Consider the following 22,347-nt stretch of genomic DNA (forward strand, 5'->3'; position numbering starts at 1 on the left):
ATTTACAAACATCATAAACAACAAAACACGATAAGGCATCGATGAATGAGAAATGCATAGAGTGTGGACAATGGAAACACGTGTGAGAGGGGAAGAGGGAGAGAGAGAGAGAGAGCGAGAGAGAGAGAGAGAGCATTGGCAACATTCCCCTGACAGTCCCCTGCCTGTGACAACACAAAAACATCATCTTAATGCTTCTTAGAAGCTCTATAAAGAGATATACTTAAGTTTCTGGGTCTCTCTGTGTCGCGGCATTCCTGCGCGTGCGTGAGCTGGAGTCCTTTAGGAAGCGTCACTGGGTGCTGCTTGGCGCGCGTGTTGAACGGAGTTTCCAAGTCTTTGGGGTAACATTACCAAAGGAAAATAGTTCGGCTAAGTTCGTTTCACTTTGTGGAAGTGAACAGAGTCGACTACGGAAAACAAAACTTTGACTAACAAAGAAAAGAAATAAAGATCTCTACGGGGAAATCACGCGGAGTTAACGTCACATCTTCTCATGGCTGGTGAAGAAGCGTGTGTGCGTCTCTCGCCACGTGGTCACGTGCGCGTGTTTCTCCTTCAAAACGAGCGCGCGCTCGTTTAAAGGTCCCTTGTAGATGGATTTGCTGAAGAGATATGTCACGCGGTGTTCTTTTCATTCGTCGATTGGAATTAAACACGGAGACTTATCTAAGACTGAAAAACACAAACTAAACTAGAAACAAATAAAAGAAAGGCGAAGAGCTCGCCCGGAGGCGAGACGTTACATTATGACCCGAGGACAAGCGAAGTAAGAGAGCGATAAACTGGTATTCAGTCCTTTTGAAGACCTGACGTTTCCGCCTTCTTTGGAAGAGGGTCCAATCAGGAGCTGTCCCTTTGGAGGGAGATTTTATGACCCTTAGTGTTATAACCAGGCATTTAAATCTCTAGTTTCATTGGGTGTTTAAGAGAAGAATCTTCACAATTCTTATAATACTAATGTGTCACAAAGTTTAGCAAAATGTAATGTCAATTAACAAATGGGGAATGAAGATTGGAGTTTATCGAGACCAAACTTGCCACAAATGGATTTGGTTAAACATTAGAGTTGTCGAGAAACATAGACCAAACCACAAAAAGGCAACTCATGAAATAGGGAACTTAGATACATTGTTCATACAATTCTCAAGTGGATATATAATAGCATATATATATATATGAATACAGGATTCATTTCTCCTCCTTGGTTAGAATTTACATTCCTTTGGGTCGTAAACGCCGTTATCTAAAAACACCAGTGATGTTAGTTTTGGTCTCTTTTCACTACAAAGATGGAAAACATAGTAAACTATATTTTACTGGATATTACTGTACGTATTCTGATTGATCACACCGAAAGCATTCTGGAGGTGTCCAGAACTATGTGTACAAGTTATGGGAATAGACAGTTATATTTAAAGACCCACTCCGATGAAAATAATGTTTTTCTAGGTGTTAACATGTTCTTGTGGCATTTTTCTTATGTTAGAGGACATATCTTTAGAAAAATAGGCTCAAAGTTGTATTTCTGAGTATTTCTACATTCAAATGGCTGTGAATCAGTAGCAGACGCAAAAATGCCGTTTGAAATAGACTGGAGTTGTGACATAGTAACTCCACTGGGCGTGGCCACAAGCTCATACTCCCCGCCACGCCCGCTCAGGTTCTGAGGAGTAGAGAAGACGATGGCGGATCAACACCTATGTGCGGTAGCGGGTTGCAATGCTAAGAGGAGAGATAGTGGTATTAGCTTTCATGTTTTACCAAAACATGTTGCTGTGAGAGATAGATGGTTGACGTTCCTTGGTCACGGCAATGATAAAAACCACAAATCGGTTTGCAGTCAGCACTTTACAGAAGACTGTTTCACCAACTGGCAGGAGAAGAAAATGGGCTTCGTCAATAAATTGTTTTTGAAGCCGGATGCAGTGCCTTCCATCAAGACACCATCAACTGGACAGCCTGTGTCTTTACCGGTAAGTTTATTTTTTTTTCTGTCGGGAGCTAGTTCAACGATCCCGCCTGTTTGCTAGCACAGTGCGGCCAAAGTGGCGCTTTTCTGTCAGGAGCTAATTCAACGATCCCGCCTTTTTACTCATTAAATCAGCTAACGTTATCTACCGGGTAAAAACCCCAGTGCTGCATAATGTGGCAACTCTCTGTTAACTTAACTTCATCTGTGTTAAAGCGTTGTAGATTATAATGTAATGTAATGCTTTTCACAGGGGCTTTTTTGAAGTTGTGTTTTGTGTTTAATTTTACTCAGCAGCAGGGTCAGATACACACACACAAGCCGTTGCATGTCACTGTGAACAGAGCTCCGAGAGTGGCGCTGAAATTGGAACACATACTGTAACAAATAAGTCACTTTTCACCGTCTATCAATCGTCAAAACTAAAGTTTGGAGAACACCGACTGATAACGTCAGTAATTACATCATTGCATAATGAGAGAGGGCAGCCAGCCTCCTCCAGGAGGGATGAAATATCGAGGCGAAGTCGAGCTTTTTTTTACCGCGACGTCTTGGAGTGAAATAATGATCGGTGATAACTTTGATTAACTTCGGATAATAATAATTAACGTGTATATAATACTGTAATGCTTCTATATTGACTACTACTTTACTGAGAAAAGTGTATGATTAATGGTAAAGTTATTTATTGTGTTCTGTTTTCTCTGTTTCTTAAGAGTAACGTCACTTCTGCGGCTGCCACACAGACAAGAGATGTCGGCTGTCAGTGGGAGCCACAGAAAAGGGGAAGGGCAACTGTGGCCACCCAGCTGTCAGAGTGTACTCTCAAATCCATTCGAAGTAAAGGTTAGTGTTGATCTGTGTAATGACATGATCTAATGATTTCTATTGTCTTTAATATTTTTAGAATGAAATATCTGTGAAAATATCTGTGCTAGTGTTCATTGGTGTTGTCTTAGTACTTGAACTGTTACCGTCAAGACGGAGACTCAGATCACTGGCCACAAGAACATCTCGGCACAGGAACAGTTTCTTCCCACAGGCCATTTCCCTCCTGAACAGTTAACACTCCTCCCAAGGCATATGCCTGTAAGTGCAATACTCCCCCTGTTTAGTGCAATATCCCACAACTCAGGTGATACTTATATGTAGATTTATTTATTTATAATATTCAAAACACTGTAAATAGGTTCATAATCTGTAAATCTGAAAATGTCTATTCTGACTAAACCCAACTGTGATAGTTTTATTCTCATATATTTATATTTTTATTTTTTATTCTTATAATTTGTAGTATTATGTTTCATGTTGTATTTGTATATGTCCACTGGAAGCCTCAGTACCAAAACAAATTCCTTGTGTGTGCAAGCACACTTGGCAATAAAGCTCTTTCTGATTCTGATTCTGATTCTGAGTATATTGGTGATGTCTTTGTATGCACCGTTTCTTAAAATTGAATATGTGAATGTCGCTTATTATTATGAAATAGTGTCACCGGATGTGTATTGACCCCTGGACTATATGTAGTAGTCATAGTAATACATGTCTGTTCATATTTAAAATTGGCATATTACAGCTATCCAAGTCAATCCATCCACCAGTTCCTTTGGAACCAATACTGAGGTTAAAGCAGAGTTTGGAGGCTTTACTTCAACACCGGACAAGACAAGGCCCCCACCTTTGAAAAGGAGACGCCTTGAGACATTGCTGGATGACACAGAGGATCTGGATGATTCTGAGGAAGAACCAGTTGACCGTTCTCAGTCAACATATCACCCCAGCATGTCTTCTTTGAGTGACTCAACCATTGTCAGGTGACCACTCACTGCCAATTATACAAAAATCTGCATCTTTTACATATTTTCAAAAAAACTTTTTCCCTGGTTTACACACTAACTACAAATACGAATAATATTCACAATCTACTCATTTTGTGATCTCAGAAAATGGATTGATATTGCTGATTTGAATTCCTTTATTTTATAATACAATTCTTTAAATATTCTTTTTTAAATCACTTTGTAGTTGAATTGCTGTATTACGTTTTATGAAAAGATAGATGAAGTAATATAATATATTTCATCCTCCACCCACCCCACAGCCCTCCAACACCAATACAAGATATTGTAAAATATGTTGTATATGAAGATTGCCTCCTTGCTCTGTTCCATGACTGTCCAATCTGTCAGCGGACATGTGAGCTGGAGAAGTATGTCAGGGGAACATTTTTGTCAATCAGACAGAAATGTCCTTTCTGTGACTACTCCAGGCAGTGGAAAAGTCAGCCGATCATCGGCAGCACCCCAGCAGGCAACCTGCAGTTATCTGCTGCAGTACACTTTACTGGCACGTCATTTAGACAGATCAGCAAAGTAAGTAACAGTACATAAATGTGCATAAATGTAGCAAGAAGTGGATAAAAAATACAGCATTAATGGAAGTATGTGTGTGTAACTTCTAATGTCTAATTTCAAAACATAATCAACTTATCAAGATTTGGTTGTGTTACAGGATCTGTCTGCACTCAAAGTCTGCAACATAGTAGAGAGCAAATATTTCCTCCATGCCTCATCATTTATGGAGCCATGTGTTTTCGCTGTGTGGAAGCGGACCCAAGCAGAAATATTCGGATTTATAAAATCGTCCGCACGCACATCCTACGCATTTTTCCCTTAATAAATCACAATCAATTCTAAATGTAGCGCAGCTTTTGCGGCTTCTATTCCGTGAAACGCCCACAAGTTAATATTCATCGATTGCGAAATCATGGCAAACACAGAGAGGAAAGGCAAGAAACTTAACTTCTTGTGCGTCATTAGGCATTGTGATGGCATCATGGCATTTTATTACCATCCATATTTTTATAAATACCAATTATTGCGTAGAGAGCGGCGTACGCCTTCTTTTGTGCGTACGCAACGTTTATAGGGGGTCAAACACAGTATTAGTATGGTGTTCCTAATAATCCTTTAGGTGAGTGTGTATATATATATATATATATATATATATATAGAGAGAGAGAGAGAGTTATAGTTTTATAATTCAAGAGAATAGTAAAGTCCAATTTTTTTTCAAAATCTTTTTATTTCTTTTATTTTTTTTTATTCTTCATCTGAAAAAAGGCAATCATCTAGTGGTGTAAGAAGCCAACATAATTTCCCTCAGGGTCTGGATACTGCTGGTGGATTCTGACCACGACACAGGATGGGATCACTATCCTATTGCCATGGCCCAAGTACCCCCACACCCAGCTGACAAACTGGCGGTAGGCCAGATACCTCCTCTGCCTGGGAAAAAAATGCAAGATTGTAACTACTGTATATACTTAAATTTATACTTTGATAATAATATAAATAAAATGTGATTAATGTTTTAGTAAATCATTATTTGTTTCAATATTTTGTACTACTAAAATCCGAAATACAGACATTTTTGAGACAACACAATGTGGGATCTTGTGATTTCTCCTATGCTTCTTTTGATGTGCACGAACTGTTTGACAGTATTTTACTTACGCATTATAAACATTTACTAGCATAGGGCCATGGAGGGCTCTGAAAATATTGAGGGCATTTTCAAGTGCATATTCATCTAGGCACACTGGCTCTAATCCTGGGTGAAGACTCATGCAGGTAGGATGAGGCTGCAGTAGAGCCCTTAGTTTGACAACAACCTACAGGGGAAAAATACAGACAGCATCAATTATGTGGACAGTGGCCTATATTGGAGACAAAATAATTATCAATACAATTGTAAATAAGTAATTTATAGCATCATATAATCTACCTTGGGTATTTCCCAGCAGCAAATATTCTCAGTAGCAATGGGCATAGTAATGCATTTACCACAAGAACACCTGATAGGGGAGGGGGAATAATAAATACATGCACAATTGATCTTTAAACTTTAGACTTAGCTTTTCAATGTGCTCTATAAGTAAACTTAAATTTAAACTTGATTCTGCAGCACTATGATTTATTCTTTGTGTGATAGCTATGAAAACTTCAAAAAGGTTAATCTGACTAAATGTTTGGAGCATGTCCACAAACATATTTATTTACTAACATGTTATTAGGAGTTATTGGCCTGAAATAGTCAATTCAAGAGATTACAAAAACAATAACGTTAACATTCTGATACATCCACTTGTAGACGACTGGATCTATGTACGTCCTCTTGTTCCTCGTCCGAGCTGGCATCTGGCTCAAAACTGTACGGCTGGATAGCTCCAATATTGTTCTCCATTTTTGTTGCACCGGTATTGACAGGTTGGGGATGTAAGCTAGCGGGAGAGACAGAGCTCTCAGCAACGGGGAAGGGGAGGGTCGTCCCCGTGCCTCCGTGCCAACGGCTCCGCCCACAACGCAGAGGCGAATTTCTAATGAGCTACTGCCGCTCTGCTGAAGCGAAGTCCCAGAAAACGGCACAGGTTTTGTGATTTTGGCTAAAAATGGCATAATCATAATTTAAAGACCACTGGGAATGTTTAAAAATAGCTAAAAAATATGATCGGAGTGGGACTTTAAAATGCATAATGAAGGTATTTATAATTCACTTTAAGCTACGATAAAATCATAGTCATTCCAATGTGACATGGGCAAATGGACACACATAAAAACACATTGAATATATCTGGTTAAATGTCTTTTAAAGAAAAGAAGTTTCTTTTCGCTCTGGAATCCACTTCCTTTGGGACATTCCTATCAGTCATAAAATGTCTTGTAATCGGACACCACGCTCTGTCCTGAGTGTGGTCTTCACTGGTGGGGGAATGATTGTGTGTGTGTGTGTGTGTGTGTGTGTGTGTGTGTGTGTTTGTGTGTGTGTGTTTGGGTTAATTTACATTCAGAGATTTTTGGTCTTTAGCCGGATGTATTTAGTTATTCAGATTCACCCACTTAGCCCATTCCTTACAACTGTTTAAGGCTTTTTGAAGCTCAGGCTCAAGCACTTTTTTTTTTTTTTTTTTTTTAAAAGCTTACAGCACCTGGTATTCCCAGGCGGTCTCCCATCCAAGTACTAACCAGGCCCGACCCTGCTTAGCTTCCGAGATCAGACGAGATCGGGCGTGCCCAAGGTGGTATGGCCGTAAGCGAAAACTGCTGCCAAAATTGGGCTATTTAAAAGGTTAGACCATTAATGAAGAAAACTAAGAACAACTTTTGAAAAAACTCAAACTCTTTCATGCTTTCTGAAGAATCTCAGAGACTTTTTAAGGCTTTTTGAAGAAGCTCAGGGACTCTTTTTTTTTTCTTAAAAAAGCTTACAACACCTAGTATTCCCATGCGGCCTCCCATCCAAGTACTAACCAGGCCTTATTTAAAAGCTTAGACCATTAGTGAAGAAAACTAAGAAGAAGTTTTGAAAAAACTCAAACTCTTTCATGCTTTCTGAAGAATCTCAGAGACTGTTTAAGGCTTTTTGAAGCTCAGGCACTCTTTTTTTTTTTTTTTTTTTTTTTTTTTTTTAAAGCTTACAGCACCTGGTATTCCCAGGCGGTCTCCCATCCAAGTACAAGTACTTTCCAATTCTGTGCTTATTAAAACCCCTCTCATATTTTTCCATATTTCTTTCTCACTCAAACCATTAAAATGTCTCAACCACATCTCATTTGAATTCGGCTTTTTAAAAGCCTCTTCCATAAAAACATGATAAAACATTTTCATATTCCCCAATTTTAACTCCATTCTTTTACCTTGATTTATAAAAAAACATTTCAATTCTCCCTTCTTTCTTCTCTCCCCACTCTGTATTTTATTCAGCCACTCATTAGGTATTGCATTTTTCATCTCTTCATATTGTTTCTTTACACAACTTATATCATACTCTTCCTTTGCCTCCTCTAACTCATCAATGATCACTTGCATTGGTAAAAATCCGTCCCTTATTAAATACAATATATCTCTTACTCTTGAAATTCCAACCGCCCACCATTTTTTAAAAAACATTTCCTTCCCATTATTCACAATATTTTTATTAAAAAGCAATGGTTGGTTTAAAATCTCTTCTCTCTCCGCTGGCTTAAAATCCACCTTAGAGAGGAAAAAACCCCAAGCTTTTAAAACTTCCTTATAAAATTCTGGTACTCCTTTAAACATCCACTCCTTCATTTTCATCCATAAAACACTATCCCCCAATTTCACCTCCCCACATTTGTTCAAAAAATATTTCATTGTTTCTTTCCATTCCCCCTTTTCCTCTTCATCTATATATTTTTTCACCACTTTGATCCTCATACTTTTCTTCTTTAGTTCTACATCAGCTAACCCCATCCCTCCTTTATCTGTCTGTCCAATCAAAGTGTTATATGCAACTCTTGGGGGTTTTTTCTCCCAAACGAATTCTGTCACGCATCTTTTCAGTCTCATTTCCACCCATCTTGGTGTTGCACTAACAGTTAAAATATACCACATTTTAGATAACATTAATGCATTTACCACTAAAATTTTCCCTTTCAAACTTAACATCCTTCCCCTCCAAAAAATTAATCTCCTCTCCATTTCTACCACCATCATTTCAAACATTCTTTCTCTTGCCCCCTTCTCATCTTTCCCTAAAGTCACCCCCAAAATTTTTGTTTCTTTTACTTCCTCAAAATGTACAACCCCAACCAAATTTGGTACCCTTCCAAACCTCATGTACACTGTCTTTTCTTCATTCACTCTTGCTCCTGTTCCTTTTCCATATCTCTCTACTTTTCTCATTACTTCCTTCACACTTTCTAAATCTTTTAAAAACAACGTTGTGTCATCTGCATACTGAAATATCCTTTTTTCTTCTTTGCCTTCTTCTATTCTAATACCTTTTATACATTCATCTTTTTTAATCATTAATCCTAAAGGTTCTGCTACCAAAGTATACAGCTGTGCAGAAAGTGGACATCCTTGTCTAATAGACCTGGTTATTCTAAAAGGTTCAGTTAAAAACCCATTACACTTTACTCTTGTCATTACATTTTTATATAAAATCTTTATCCAATCATTAAAATTTTTCCCAAACCCAAAATGTTCTAAAATTGAAAATAAAAACCCATGTTCTACCCTATCAAAAGCCTTTTCAAAATCTAAATTAACAACATATCCATCCTCCTGTGTTTCATTTAAATAACTTATTATGTCTCTTATACCACCTGTAATATCTGCAATATCTCTCCCTCTCACCCCATACGCTTGGTTAGTCATTATAACTGTTGGTAAAACATTTTTAAGTCTGTTTGCAAAAACCTTAGCTAGTATTTTCAAATCTGTATTTAACATTGTTATTGGCCTAAAATTACTTAAAATATTTTTACTTCCTTTCCTTTTATAAATCAATTTCATCAATCCCATACTCATCCTCTGGTCAATTTCCCCTTTCTTAAAAATCTCCTGATATACTTCTTGTAAAATTTCACTTATTCTCTCTTTAAAAACTTTATAGAATTCATTTACTATCCCATCCGTGCCTGGGCTTTTCCTTCCTTTTAAACTATTTATAGCTTGTATAATTTCCTCTTTGCTAATTTCTTTTTCACATTCTTCCTTATCCTCTTTACTTACTTTAGCCGTAACACACTCTAGTAATAGGTTTTTCTCTTTTTCATCTATTCCTTTTGTTCCAAAAAGTTCTCCATAATACTCTTTTACCTCTTTTAAAATCCCTTTTATGTCTTTCACTATTTCTCCTTTTTTATTTTGTAATTCTTTTATCATTTCCGCTTTTCTTCTGTTTTTTTCTAAACCAAAGAAAAATTTTGTACATTTCTCTCCTTCAATTGTATATTTTGCCTTACTTCTTAATATTGCTCCTTTACACTTTTCTTCCTCAAATTTCCTTAGCTCTTCTTCCCACCGTATTATCTGTTCTATCTGTACTTTACTTTTATTTGTCTCGTCTCTTAGCTTTGCCCTTATTTTTACCTCTTTTGCTTTTTTGACCCTCTGTACCAGTTTACTGTAATTCATAGAATATTTCTTTATTTCATATTTTACATTTTGCCACCACAATCTTTTATCTTCAAAGTACATTCCATCCTCTTTCTCTTTTTCTAATATTCCTTCAATTCCTATTCTGTAACTTTCATTTGCCAGTATTTCTGCATTTAAAATCCAAACACCAGGCCCTCTTTTTTCTCTACTAAAATCAATTTTCCATAAAAGCATCTTATGATCACTCAAGCTTGTATCCTTATAACAAATGTCCTCCAGAAAACATTCCATTTCCCTTACACTCAAAATAAAATCTATTCTTGTCTGACACATGAAATTCCCTACTAATTGTCTTCTGGAAAAGTCTCTTTTCCTTTCATTTTTATCTCTCCAAACATCCTTCAAGTTTCCCTCCTCCATCATTTCTTTTAACACTTTCCTTCCCATATCTGTTTTAAAAACCATCCCATCTGCCATGTCAATTTTACTAAAAACTGTATTAAAATCGCCAACTAAAATTACATTTTTTCCATTTCTTTGTTAAGATCCTAATGCCCTCAAAAATTCCCTCTTTTCTCCCTCATGCGTAGGTGCATGTAAGTTAATTATCACAAATTCATTTTCACCCTGTGTAATTTTAATCCCATTACATTTCCCTTTTTTGTCATTATATACTTCATATGCATTAATTTCAACATTTTCTCTTATTAGAATTGCTACCCCCCTTCCCATCCTTCCATCACCATTATTATAAAATATTTGCCCTTTCCATCTATTTTTCATATCCTCTATCATTTCTTCTTTCCAGTTTGTTTCTTGTAGAATTATCACATCTTGTTCTTTACATAGTTCATTTACCATTTCAAATTTCCCTTTTCCCATTAATCCTCGTGCATTCCAACATACCAAATTTAAAACTATACTATAGAAAAATAAATAATTAAAAACATTCATCTTCAATCTTTCTCATGTTCTTGTTCCTGTACCATTCCCAACTTCATTTCAGTACCTTTTTTTTTTTCTTGCCACATTGACATTTGGCTTTACCTTCATTGGCATTCTTCTTGTTGTCATTCCACTTTTCCCTCTTTCTTTCCTTGCAATATGCTGTCCCATATCCAGTTTCTCTTTCTCTTCGTTCCCCTCATTATCACTTATTTCTTTTTCCTCCATTATTCCCTGTTCCTCTCTCTCAGTTGCGTCCTCGTCCATTCTCTCCTCTTCTCCGTCCTGATGACTCCGGTGTTTCCGCTGCTGATATTCCACACTTTCTATTTCTTCCCTTGCAGCCTGCTGTTCCATGTCCAGTTTTTCCTTCTCTTTATTCTCCTCATTATCACTTATTTCCTTTTCCTCCGTTATTTTCTGTTCCTCTCTCTCAGTTGCGTACTCCTCCATTCTCTCCTCTTCTCCCTCCCGATGACTTTGTTGTTTCCGCTGTTGATATTCCACACCTTCTATTAACTCTTGCTGTCTATTTTCCATCTGTTCGACCGTCTCCATGGTTTCTGTTGTCTCGTCACACACCTGCCCATCCATCTGTTGCCGCTCGTCTGTTTCCTCCTCATCACCTCCCATCCAGCATTCACATTTGTTGAGAGGATTTCCGCATTCTGGGCATTCGATTGCCGTACAGTCTCTTGCAAAATGTCCCTGCTCATCACACTTGAAACATTTGAACTCAGGACAGTCTTTGAGGATGTGCTCCGGACTTATACACAGTCGGCAAGTTCTGACCTGTCTACTGTGTATTATCCTGAAGAACTGCAAGCCCTCCGCTGTCTCAAACTTAGAACTGTACGGCAGCGACGCCACCTCCTTTGGGAACTTGACTTTCAAAAATCTTGTTCCATCCTCTATCTCCGTCCCTGGGTAAAACCTCCTTCTTATCTCCGTTGTGGGGGTAACTCCCCATCCTTCCAGCTTTGTTATTACGGCTTCATCTTCAAGATACACAGGCAGGTGCATGAACGAAACGACATACTCCCTGTCCCGTAATTTTTTAACGTCACATGATTGTCCTTTAATTTCTAAACCATTAAGCAGCTCATCACAATCTTCCTCCGTTTCAAAAGTCACTTCATATTGCTTATTAGTCTTTGGCCTTACCGCAAGGATTTTCTCCACTCCTATAATTCCTTTGATTGCTCTTATTATGTCCTCAGCTCCTCCATTTTGTACTTTACTGATGTCAATCGTTGCCGTTGCTTCTTTAGAATAAGTTCTTTGTTTCTTGTGTTCTTTTGCCGTCATCTCATCTCGTTGCGTTAATCCGTTTCCATTTTCTTTTGCCTTTGCTTGTTCCACCTCCGTTGCCATTTCATAACCAGTAGGTCTGTCCGTTACACTCATTCCAACTCAAAATCAAAATAACAAACCACTCCCCAGACAGCAAAAAGCTGCTGGTTCGTGGTTTAAAACAAAATAAAATTCTAGAAAAAGTCTTTCTCTTCAAACTTCAAAAACAAAACAAAATTAACAAACAAAAAACAAAAATGTAGCAAAAGAGTTTCACTCTAACACTCCAATTACTTCCTGGATCGTACCAAGATCGGGCGTGCCCAAGGTGGTATGGCCGTAAGCGAAAACTGCTGCCAAAATTGGGCTATTTAAAAGGTTAGACCATTAGTGAAGAAAACTAAGAAGAAGTTTTGAAAAAACTCAAACTCTTTCATGCTTTCTGAAGAATCTCAGAGACTTTTTAAGGCTTTTTGAAGAAGCTCAGGGACTCTTTTTTATTTTATTTTATTTTTTTAAAAGCTTACAGCACCTGGTATTCCCAGGCGGTCTCCCATCCAAGTACTAACCAGGCCCGACCCTGCTTAGCTTCCGAGATCAGACGAGATCGGGCGTGCCTTTTTTTATTTATTTATTTTTTTTATTGGAAAATTTCAATCAATAAAATACAATAAAATCAAATAGAAATTAAAAGATACAGATTTTCTTCCACAACCATTCTACATCACAAATCATTTACATAATTTAAAAAACTTCTTCACTTCCAGGCAACTTCCACATTAGATCCTTTAAAACACCACAAACTTTTGGGGTAAAAACACCATAAAAAACATCCAACTTATTTTCACATTTAAAATACTCATACAATCCTTCAATATACAATTCAGTTTTCCTTTTAAAAGCAATCCAAACATCCAACACGATTTTTTCCTTTTTTGCTACAATTCTTCTCTCCCATATTGCACTTTTCATTAGCATCACACACAGATTAATAAAACTTTTGTTTTTACCCTTTTCTTCCATCCCAAACATCACCACTCTATTCCATTCTACAGTCCTCTCATTGGATTCCCCTCTCAACATTTCAATCAGTCTTTTACCCTTTTTGTTAAAATCTTCCAATTCTCTACAATTTAAAAACAAGTGTAAAAAACTTTCATCTTCCACATTACACACTTTACATGTTTCACTTAGTTCCATGTGGATTTTTTTTAAAATAATGTCAGTAAAAATTGCTCTGTGTCTGATTAAATATTCAAAACTCTCCAATTTTGCGTCTATCATTGTACCTTTCATGTTATTCCATATATCCTCTTCTTTTAGATCTTTGTATTTCTGTACCCAGTACTCATTGACTTTTGGTTTTCTGAAAACCCCCTCTCTAAAAAAACAGTAAAACATTTTCACAGTACATTCATTAAAAGCATATCGTTTTTCTCCCAACTTTACATTCACTTTTTTCCCTTGTTTCTCTTCTTCCATATCTTCTATTCTTTTTATCCACTCTTTGGGTATTGCTTCTTTCATTATTTCATACTTATTTTGTAGTTCTTGTTCATTAAAATCCTCTTTTGCCACTTCCATTGTATCTATTATATACTGTAATGGTAAAAATCCCTCTTTAAATTCATATAAAATATCTCTAACTCTTGTGATCCCAACATCCCACCATTTCTTTAAAAAAATCACATTCCCCTGATTTAAAATGCCGCTGTTTAAGAATAAAGGCTGGTTTAAAATGCTCTCTCTACCTTGAGGATTAAAATTATCAATAGTTAAAAATTTCCCCCAAGCACTCATCAATTCTCTGTAAAAATCTGGCATTCCTTTCACCATCCAATTCTTAGTTTTCATCCATAAAATATTATCTCCCAAATTAAAATTCCCACATTTATTTAAAAAATATTCCATCGTCTTTTTCCACGTTGTTTTAATTTTCTCATCCAGATACTTTTTTATTACTTTAACTCTTAAGCTATTTTTTCTTTGTTCCACATCTATCAATCCCATCCCTCCCTTTCCAACTTCTCCTATTATAGTATTGTATGCAATTCTTGGAGGTTTTCCATCCCATATAAAATCCAGAAAACATTTCTTCAGCCTTTTTTCCACCCACATCGGCATAGAAGTCACATATAAAACATACCACAACTTTGCTACCATTAAAACATTTACAATCAAAACCTTCCCCTTTAAACTTAAAGTCCGCAATTTCCAAAAATTTAACCTTCTTTCAATTCCTCCTAGTATTTCTTCCCACATTACTACTTCAACATATTTTTCGTCTTTCCCTATTAAAACACCTAGGATCTTTATTTCCTTTGATTCTTTAAACTTAAAATCATTTGCTAAAACACTCGCCCCTCCAAATCTCATATATACTGTTTTCTCTTCATTTATCTTGCTCCCTGATCCCCTACAAAACGTCTGTACCACTTCCATTGCTTTTTTAACACTGTTTATATCCTTAACCATTATTGTTGTATCGTCTGCGTATTGAAACATGTTTTCATTTTCCCCACTCTCTTCAATGTCTATCCCTTTTACTTCTTTATCTCTTTTAACAGCTAATCCCAAAGGTTCTGCAACTAGTGAATATAAAAGTGCTGATAGTGGACATCCTTGTCTTATTGACCTAGTTAATTTAAAACATTCTGTTAAAAACCCATTACATTTTACTCTTGTTATTGCTCCTTTTTATAAAATTTTAATCCATTTGATAAAACTTTCCCCAAACCCATACCCACTTAAAATCTCAAATAAATAGTCATGTTCTACTCTGTCGAAGGCCTTTTCAAAATCCAAACTAATAACATATCCATCCTTATTTTTTTCTTTCATATACCTTATTCTATCTATTATACTTATTGTTGTGTCTGCTATATCCTTCCCTTTCACTCCATATACTTGATTTGTTTTGATTATGGTTGGCATTACCTCTTTCAATCTGTTGGCTAAAACTTTTGTTAAAATTTTCAAATCTGTGTTCAACATTGTGATGGGTCTATAATTTTTTTAATCTGCTTTTTCCTTTTCTTTTATATATCAACTTAATTAATCCCATCCCCATTCTCTGATTCATTTCATCTTTCTTAAAAGTCTCTTCATATACTTCTTTTAAAATATCCATTAAAAAATCCTTAAAAGTTATATAAAATTCATTCCCTAAACCGTCAATACCTGGGTTTTTCCTTTTATTCAGTTCACTTATTGCTCTTTTTATCTCTTCTTCTCTTATCTCTAGGTCACACTCTTTTTTGTCATCCTCTCCTACTTTGGTCTTTATTTGTTTCAATAATTCTAGTTTTTCTTCCTCCTTTACTCCTTCTGCTTTGAATAGCTTTCCATAGTATGCTTTTATTGCTTTTAGTATCTCTTCATTTGTTTCCACTATCTCTCCATCTTCCCTTTGTATTCTTTTAATTGTTTGTGAAATTCCCCTTCTTCTTTCCAAATCAAAAAAAAAATTAGTACATTTCTCTCCTTCCACTGTATACTTTGCTTTACTTCTTAATCGTGCCCCATTATATTTCTTCTCTTCTATTTCTTTCAGTTTTCCCTCTATTTCTTTTATTTTTTGTATATCTTTTTCATTCATGTTCAATTCCTTTTCTAGTTGTTCTCGTATGTCTCTTTCTTTACCCTTTTTACATCTCTGAATTATCCCACAATATTTTATGCTAAAATTTTTGATTAAATACTTCACATTTTCCCACCAAATCCTTTTGTCTTCTCTATACATTCCATTTTCTTTTTCCTTTGTTATAATTTCCTGTACACTTAAAACATAGTCTTCGTTCTTTAAAATCCCTGTGTTTAAAACCCATACTCCCGGCCCTCTTTTCACTGTATCCCAATCAATTTGCATAAAAATAGGCTTGTGATCACTTAAACTAGTTTCTTCATATCTTATTTTTTCTAAATAGCTTTCCATATTCCGTGTACATAAAATAAAATCAATTCTCGTTTTACAAATAAAATTCCCCACAATTTGTCTTCTTGAAAATTCTTTTCTCTTTTCATTTCTTTCCCTCCATACATCAATCAATTCATTTTCTTCCATCAGCCCTTTTAACTCTTTTCTTCCTGTATCTGTCTTAAAAACCATTCCTTCAGCCATGTCCAGTTTACTAAAAACAACATTAAAATCCCCCATAATAACAATATCCTTATATTTCCTTAAAAGTTCCCTTAAACCATTAAAATATTCCCTCTTCTTAATCTCTTCCGGGGGTGCATGCACATTTACCACAAGTATTTTGTTCTCTTCATATTCCATTTCAAAACCTATACATTTCCCCACTTTATCTTTATATACTACTTTACATTTTATATCTCTATTTTCTCTTATTAGTACTGCAACTCCTCTTCCAAATCTATCATCCCCGTTGTTGTATAAAATCTCTCCATTCCATTTTTTTCTTATTTCACTTATATGCAAGTCTTTCCAGTTAGTCTCTTGTAACATTATCACATCTTCTCTTTTACACATTTCCTTCACTTTTTCAAATTTCCTCATGTCCATTAAACCCCTAGCATTAAAAGTAACCATTCTTAAAATCATGACACAAAAAAAAGTTCTTAAAAAGACATTGCTAAAATCCATCTTTTCATTCATTCTCCTCCGAGTCCTTTACCAGCTCCTTTTCATCTATACTTTGTTGCTCACCTTTTAAAGTCACTCTTTTTCTCGCTCCTTCAGTGTTCGGTTTTATCTGTATTGATCTTCTCCTTTTATTTGATGGAACTACATTGTCATCTTCTTCATTTTCCGCTTCCTTTTCCATTTCCTCATTCTGCTCCGTGTCCTTTTGTTCTGCTCTGTCTACTTCACTTTCCAAGCTTACATTCATGTCCATTTGTGTCCAGTTTTTATCCTCTTGTTGTGTTTGTTCCCCCTGTTTATACTCATCGTCCATCCGTTCCTCACTTTGTTTATTTTCTGTAATTTCACTCGTCTCCTTTCCTCCGTTTTCTTCTTCTTGCTCCTTTTCTGTGTCTCTTTCTAGCACCTGCCCGCTCACCTGCTCCTCTTCTTCCTCCTCTCGCCCCGTCCAGCATTCACATTTAGTGAGAACCTCTCGGCAATCCGGGCACTTAACAGCGTTGCAGTTCCTTGCAAAGTGGCCTTTCTCGTCACATTTAAAACACTTAAAATCTGGACAGTCTTTCACCACGTGGTCCGGGCTCATGCACAGTCGACAGGTTTTCACCTGATGACTGTGCATCACTCTGAAGTATTGTGGTCCTTCAGCTGTTTCCAGTCTTGTGCTGTATGGTAGTGATGCCACCTCCCTTGGGAACCTTACTTTTAAAAAGCGTGTGCCGTCCTCTATATTTGTGCCCGGATAAAACCTCCTTTTCACCACAGAAACTGGGATTACTCCCCATTGTTCCAGCTTATTAAAAATGTCCGCATCCTCAGTGAAGGCCGGCAGGTGCATAAAAGAGACAACATAGTCCCTGTTGTGAAGACTCTTTACCTCGAATGTCATTCCTTTAATATCCAATCCGTCCATTAAGCATCCCGTATCCTCCTCCCGTTCAAGTGTAACTTCATATTCATTTGTTTGTTTAGGTCTCACTGCCAAAATCTTTCCTTCTCCGATCTTCTCCGTCACTGCTTTTATGATATCCATCGCTCTCACCTCTTTTTCATCTCTTAAATCCACCGTTATTGTCGCTTCCTTTTTGTACATCCTTTTCGCTTTCTCCTTTCTCGCTTCTTTCCCCCGTTCTTGTCCATCTCTTTGTTGTTCGTCCGGTCCGTGGTCGTTTCGCCCTCGTGGTACTCCAGCCATTGCAATGTCCGTTAACCTTTGTCCATCCATCAAAGAAAAACACGCAGACAAAATTCCTCCCAAACAGCGTATGCTGTTGGGAGGATTTAGCTTAAACAAAAAACAAAACAAAAAAACTAACAAAAAAACACTGATTATGACAAAAACAAACGAAAAAACACAGAAACACGTTTGGTGAGCCTTCCTCACCCACTACTGCCACACTACTTCCTGGTTGCTCTAGGGCGCCCTCAAGGTGGTATGGCCGTAAGCGAAAACTGCTGCCAAAATTGGGCTATTTAAAAGGTTAGACCATTAATGAAGAAAACTAAGAAGAACTTTTGAAAAAACTCAAACTCTTTCATGCTTTCTGAAGAATCTCAGAGACTTTTTAAGGCTTTTTGAAGCTCAGGGACTCTTTTTTATTTTATTTTATTTTATTTTATTTTTTAAAAAGCTTACAACACCTGGTATTCCCAGGCGGTCTCCCATCCAAGTACTAACCAGGCCCGACCCTGCTTAGCTTCCGAGATCAGACGAGATCGGGCGTGCCTTTTTTTTAATTTATTTTTTATTAAGAAATTTCAATCAATAAAATACAATAAAAATAAATACAATAAAAAATACATATTTTCTTCTACATACATCTCTACATCACATATATTCCATTTACATACATTATTTAAAAAACTCCATCACTTCCCGGCAGCTTCCACATTTGGTCTTTAAGGACACAACAAACTTTTGGGGTAAAAATATCATAAAAAGCATCCAACATATTTTCACATTTAAAATAAACATACAATCTTTCAATATACAATTCAGTTTTCCTTTTAAACATAGTCCAAACATCCAACACAATTTTTTCCTTTTTAGCCACAGTACTTCTCTCCCATATTGCACTTTTCATCAACATTACACACAGATTTATAAAACTTTTGTTTTGACACTTCTTTTCCCAACCAAACATCACAACTCTGTTCCATTCCATTACACTTTCATCCCACTCCTCAGTCAACTCTTTAATTAAGCATTTACATTTCCTTAAAAATTCCTCCAGTTCTTTACAGTATAAAAACATATGTAAAATCCACTCTTCCTTTTCCTGGCACACTTTACACAGAGCGTTTTGCTCAATTCCTATTTTATTTAAAATTGCCTGAGTAAAAATCACTTTATGTCTTATAAAATATTCTAAACATCCGAATTTTGTTTCCACACACTTCCCCCTCATGTTTCTCCATATACACTCTTTTTTTAAATCTTTGAATTTCTGCACCCAGTATTCATTTGCAATTGGCTCTTTAAAAACATCATCTCTAAAAGAACAATAAATCATTTTCACAGTACATTCCTTAAAATCATTCACTTTTCCCCCCAATTTCACATAAATACATTTCTCTTTTGGCTCTCCTTCCATACATTCTATTCTTTTAATCCACTCTTTGGGTATTGCACTTTTAATGATATCATATTTATTTAAAATTTCTTGTTCACTGTAATCCTCTTTTGCCTCCTCCATTGCATCCACAATAAATTGTGTTGGTAAAAACCCTTCTTTGAATTCATATAAAACGTCTCTCACTCTTGTTATCCCCACTTCCATCCATTTCTTTAAAAACATTTCTTTGTCTTGTTTTAAAATGTTTTTGTTTAAGAACAGAGGTTGATTTAAAATGTTTTCTCTCCCATGTGGATCATACTCGACTTTGGCTAAAAATTTTCCCCAGGCACTCAAAATTTCTCTATAAAACTCTGGTAGTCTTTCCGTCATCCAAATCTTCGTTTTCATCCATAAAATTCCATCCCCCATATTAAAATTCCCACATTTGTTTAAAAAATATTTCATGGTCTTTTTCCACTCTGCTTTGCCCTCATCTTGTAGGTATTTCTTCACTATTTTAACTCTCAAACTATTTTTTCTCTGTTCCACATCTATTAATCCTAAACCCCCCTTGTCTACTGCCCCTAAAAGTGTGTTAAAAGCTATTCTTGCTGGTTTCCCCTCCCATAAAAAGTCAAGAAAACATTTCTTCAGCCTCTTTTCTGTCCACAATGGCATCTCCGACACATATAAAACATAACATAGCTTAGAAACCATTAAAACATTCAATATTAAAACCTTCCCTTTCAAGTTTAATGTTCTCAATTTCCAAAAATTTAACCTTCTCTCTATTTCTGTTACTAGTTGCTCCCACATTTCATCTCTTACTTTCCTCTAATTTTTCCCCATTAAAATTCCTAAAATCCTTATTTCTTCCACTTCCTTGAAATTAAAACAATCCCTTAAAATCATAGCTTTACCAAATCTCATATACACCGTCTTATCTTCATTTACTTTACTCCCAGATCCTTTACAATATTCTTCTACAACCTTCATAACTTCTATAACGCTCTCCTTTCCTTTTACTATTATCGTTGTGTCATCGGCATATTGAAAAACCTTCCCTTCAGACTTGTTTTCCTCAATTTCAATTCCAGTTATTTCTTCTTTTTGTTTTATAGCCAATCCCAACGGTTCCGATACAAGTGAATATAATAACGCTGAAAGTGGACACCCCTGTCTTATTGATCTTGTGATTTTAAAACATTCTGTTAAAAACCCATTACATTTTATTCTTGTTAAAGCACCCTTATATAAAATCTCAATCCATTTAATAAAATCTCCCCCAAAACCAAATTTCTTTAAAACATCAAATAAATACCCGTGTTCAACCCTATCAAAAGCTTTTTCAAAATCTAAACTAATTACGTATCCTTCTTCTTTCTCTTCTTTCAAGTACCATATTGTGTCTCTTATGCTCATTGTCGTGTCCGCTATATCTCTTCCTTTTACTCCGTACGCTTGATTTGTTTTGATTATACTTGGCATTACTTCCTTTAACCTGTTTGCTAAAACTTTCGCTAAAATCTTAAGATCCGTGTTTAGCATTGTGATCGGCCTGTAGTTTTTTAAATCTACTTTTTCTCCTTTCCTTTTATATATCAGTTTTGTTATCCCCATCCCCATTCTTTCATTAACTTCTTCTTTTCCAAAAATTTCTCTAAAAACTTCCTTTAAAATCTTTGTTAAAATCTCTTTAAAACATATATAAAATTCACTTCCTAAACCATCTATTCCTGGACTTTTCTTTTTATTCAGCTGCTGTATTGCTCTTTCTATCTCCTCTTCTCTGACTTCTTGATCACATTCTTTTTTATCTTCCTCGCTAATTTTTGCTTTTATCTGATTCAACAATTCCCTTTTTTCGTTTTCTTTTACACCCCTTGTACTAAAAAGCTCTTCATAAAAATTCCTTATTTCTTCTAAAATTTTTTCATTCCCTTCTACAATTTCCCCATTTTTTCCTCTTATCTCTTTAATCGTTTCAGCTTTCCCTTTATTTTTTTCCGAATCAAAAAAAAACTTGGTGCATTTTTCTCCCTCCACTGTATATTTAGCTTTGCTTCTTAACCTCGCCCCCTCATATTCTTTTTCCTCTATTTCTTTCAGTTTTCCCTCCATTTCCTTTATCTTTTGTATATCTTTATTTTCTTTATTCAATTCCACTTCCAAACTTTCCTTTATTTCTTTTTCTTTGTATCTTTTGCATTTGCGTATTATACTACAATACTTAATCGAGAATTTTTTAATTAAAAACTTTACGTTCTCCCACCATATTCTCTTATCTTCTTCATACATTTCATTTTCCTTTTCTTTTTCTATAATTTCTTTAACCTTTAAAACATAGTCTTCATTTTCTAACATTTTAGTATTTAAAACCCATATCCCTGGCCCTCTTTGCACTTTATTCCAGTCCATTTTAAAAAATAAAAACTTGTGATCGCTCAAACTTGTGTCTTCATACTTAATATTTTCGATAAAATTCTCCACATTCCTCGTACATAAAATAAAGTCAATTCTTGTTTTGCACACAAAGCTCCCTACTATTTGTATCCTTGAAAATTCTTTTTTCCTTTCATTTCTTTCTCTCCACACATCTATCATATTATTTTCTGCCATTAATGCTTTTAATTCTTTTCTCCCTGTATCAATTTTAAAAACCATTCCTTCTGCCATGTCATGTTTATTAAAAACCGTGTTAAAATCCCCCATCATTATTATTTCCTTATACTTCTTTACAATACTTCTTAAAACATTAAAAAACTCTTTCTTTTCTTTCTCTTCCGTTGGTGCATGTACATTTACTAAAATCAATTCTCTTCCTTCATGTATTGTCTCAACCACCATACATTTCCCCATCGTATCTTTGTATAGAATTTTACTTGCTTTAAAAACATCATCCTTCATTAAAAAAGCCACTCCTCTTCCAAACCTCCCATCTCCATTATTGTATAAAATCCCTCTTTCCCATCTCTTTTTAAAATCATTCATCACATTTTCTCTCCAGTTTGTTTCTTGTAGCACAATAATGTCTTCTGTTTTACATTTTTCTTTTACATTTTCAAA

General features: G+C 35.7%; 2 long non-coding RNA genes and 1 other non-coding gene across 3 annotated transcripts in view; 2 read left to right on the forward strand and 1 right to left on the reverse strand.

The window, feature by feature from the left end:
- The window catches only part of LOC143726135 (uncharacterized), a 390,493-nt gene that overhangs the window by 3,410 nt on the left and 364,736 nt on the right, over positions 1–22,347 (forward strand). The gene's annotated exons all lie outside the window — the stretch shown is intronic.
- On the forward strand, positions 2,609–4,338 carry LOC143725596 (uncharacterized). Its single transcript, XR_013198272.1, has 3 exons — positions 2,609–2,818; positions 3,549–3,786; positions 4,074–4,338. It is a non-coding gene; the product is annotated as an uncharacterized LOC143725596 (long non-coding RNA).
- Positions 6,948–7,066, reverse strand: LOC143726209 (5S ribosomal RNA). Its single transcript, XR_013198462.1, has one exon. It is a non-coding gene; the product is annotated as a 5S ribosomal RNA (ribosomal RNA).

Source organism: Siphateles boraxobius, unplaced genomic scaffold (assembly GCF_051911475.1).
Source record: "Siphateles boraxobius isolate OS27281-9 unplaced genomic scaffold, OSU_SipBor_1 77, whole genome shotgun sequence".
NCBI classification, from domain to species: Eukaryota; Metazoa; Chordata; class Actinopteri; order Cypriniformes; family Leuciscidae; genus Siphateles; species Siphateles boraxobius.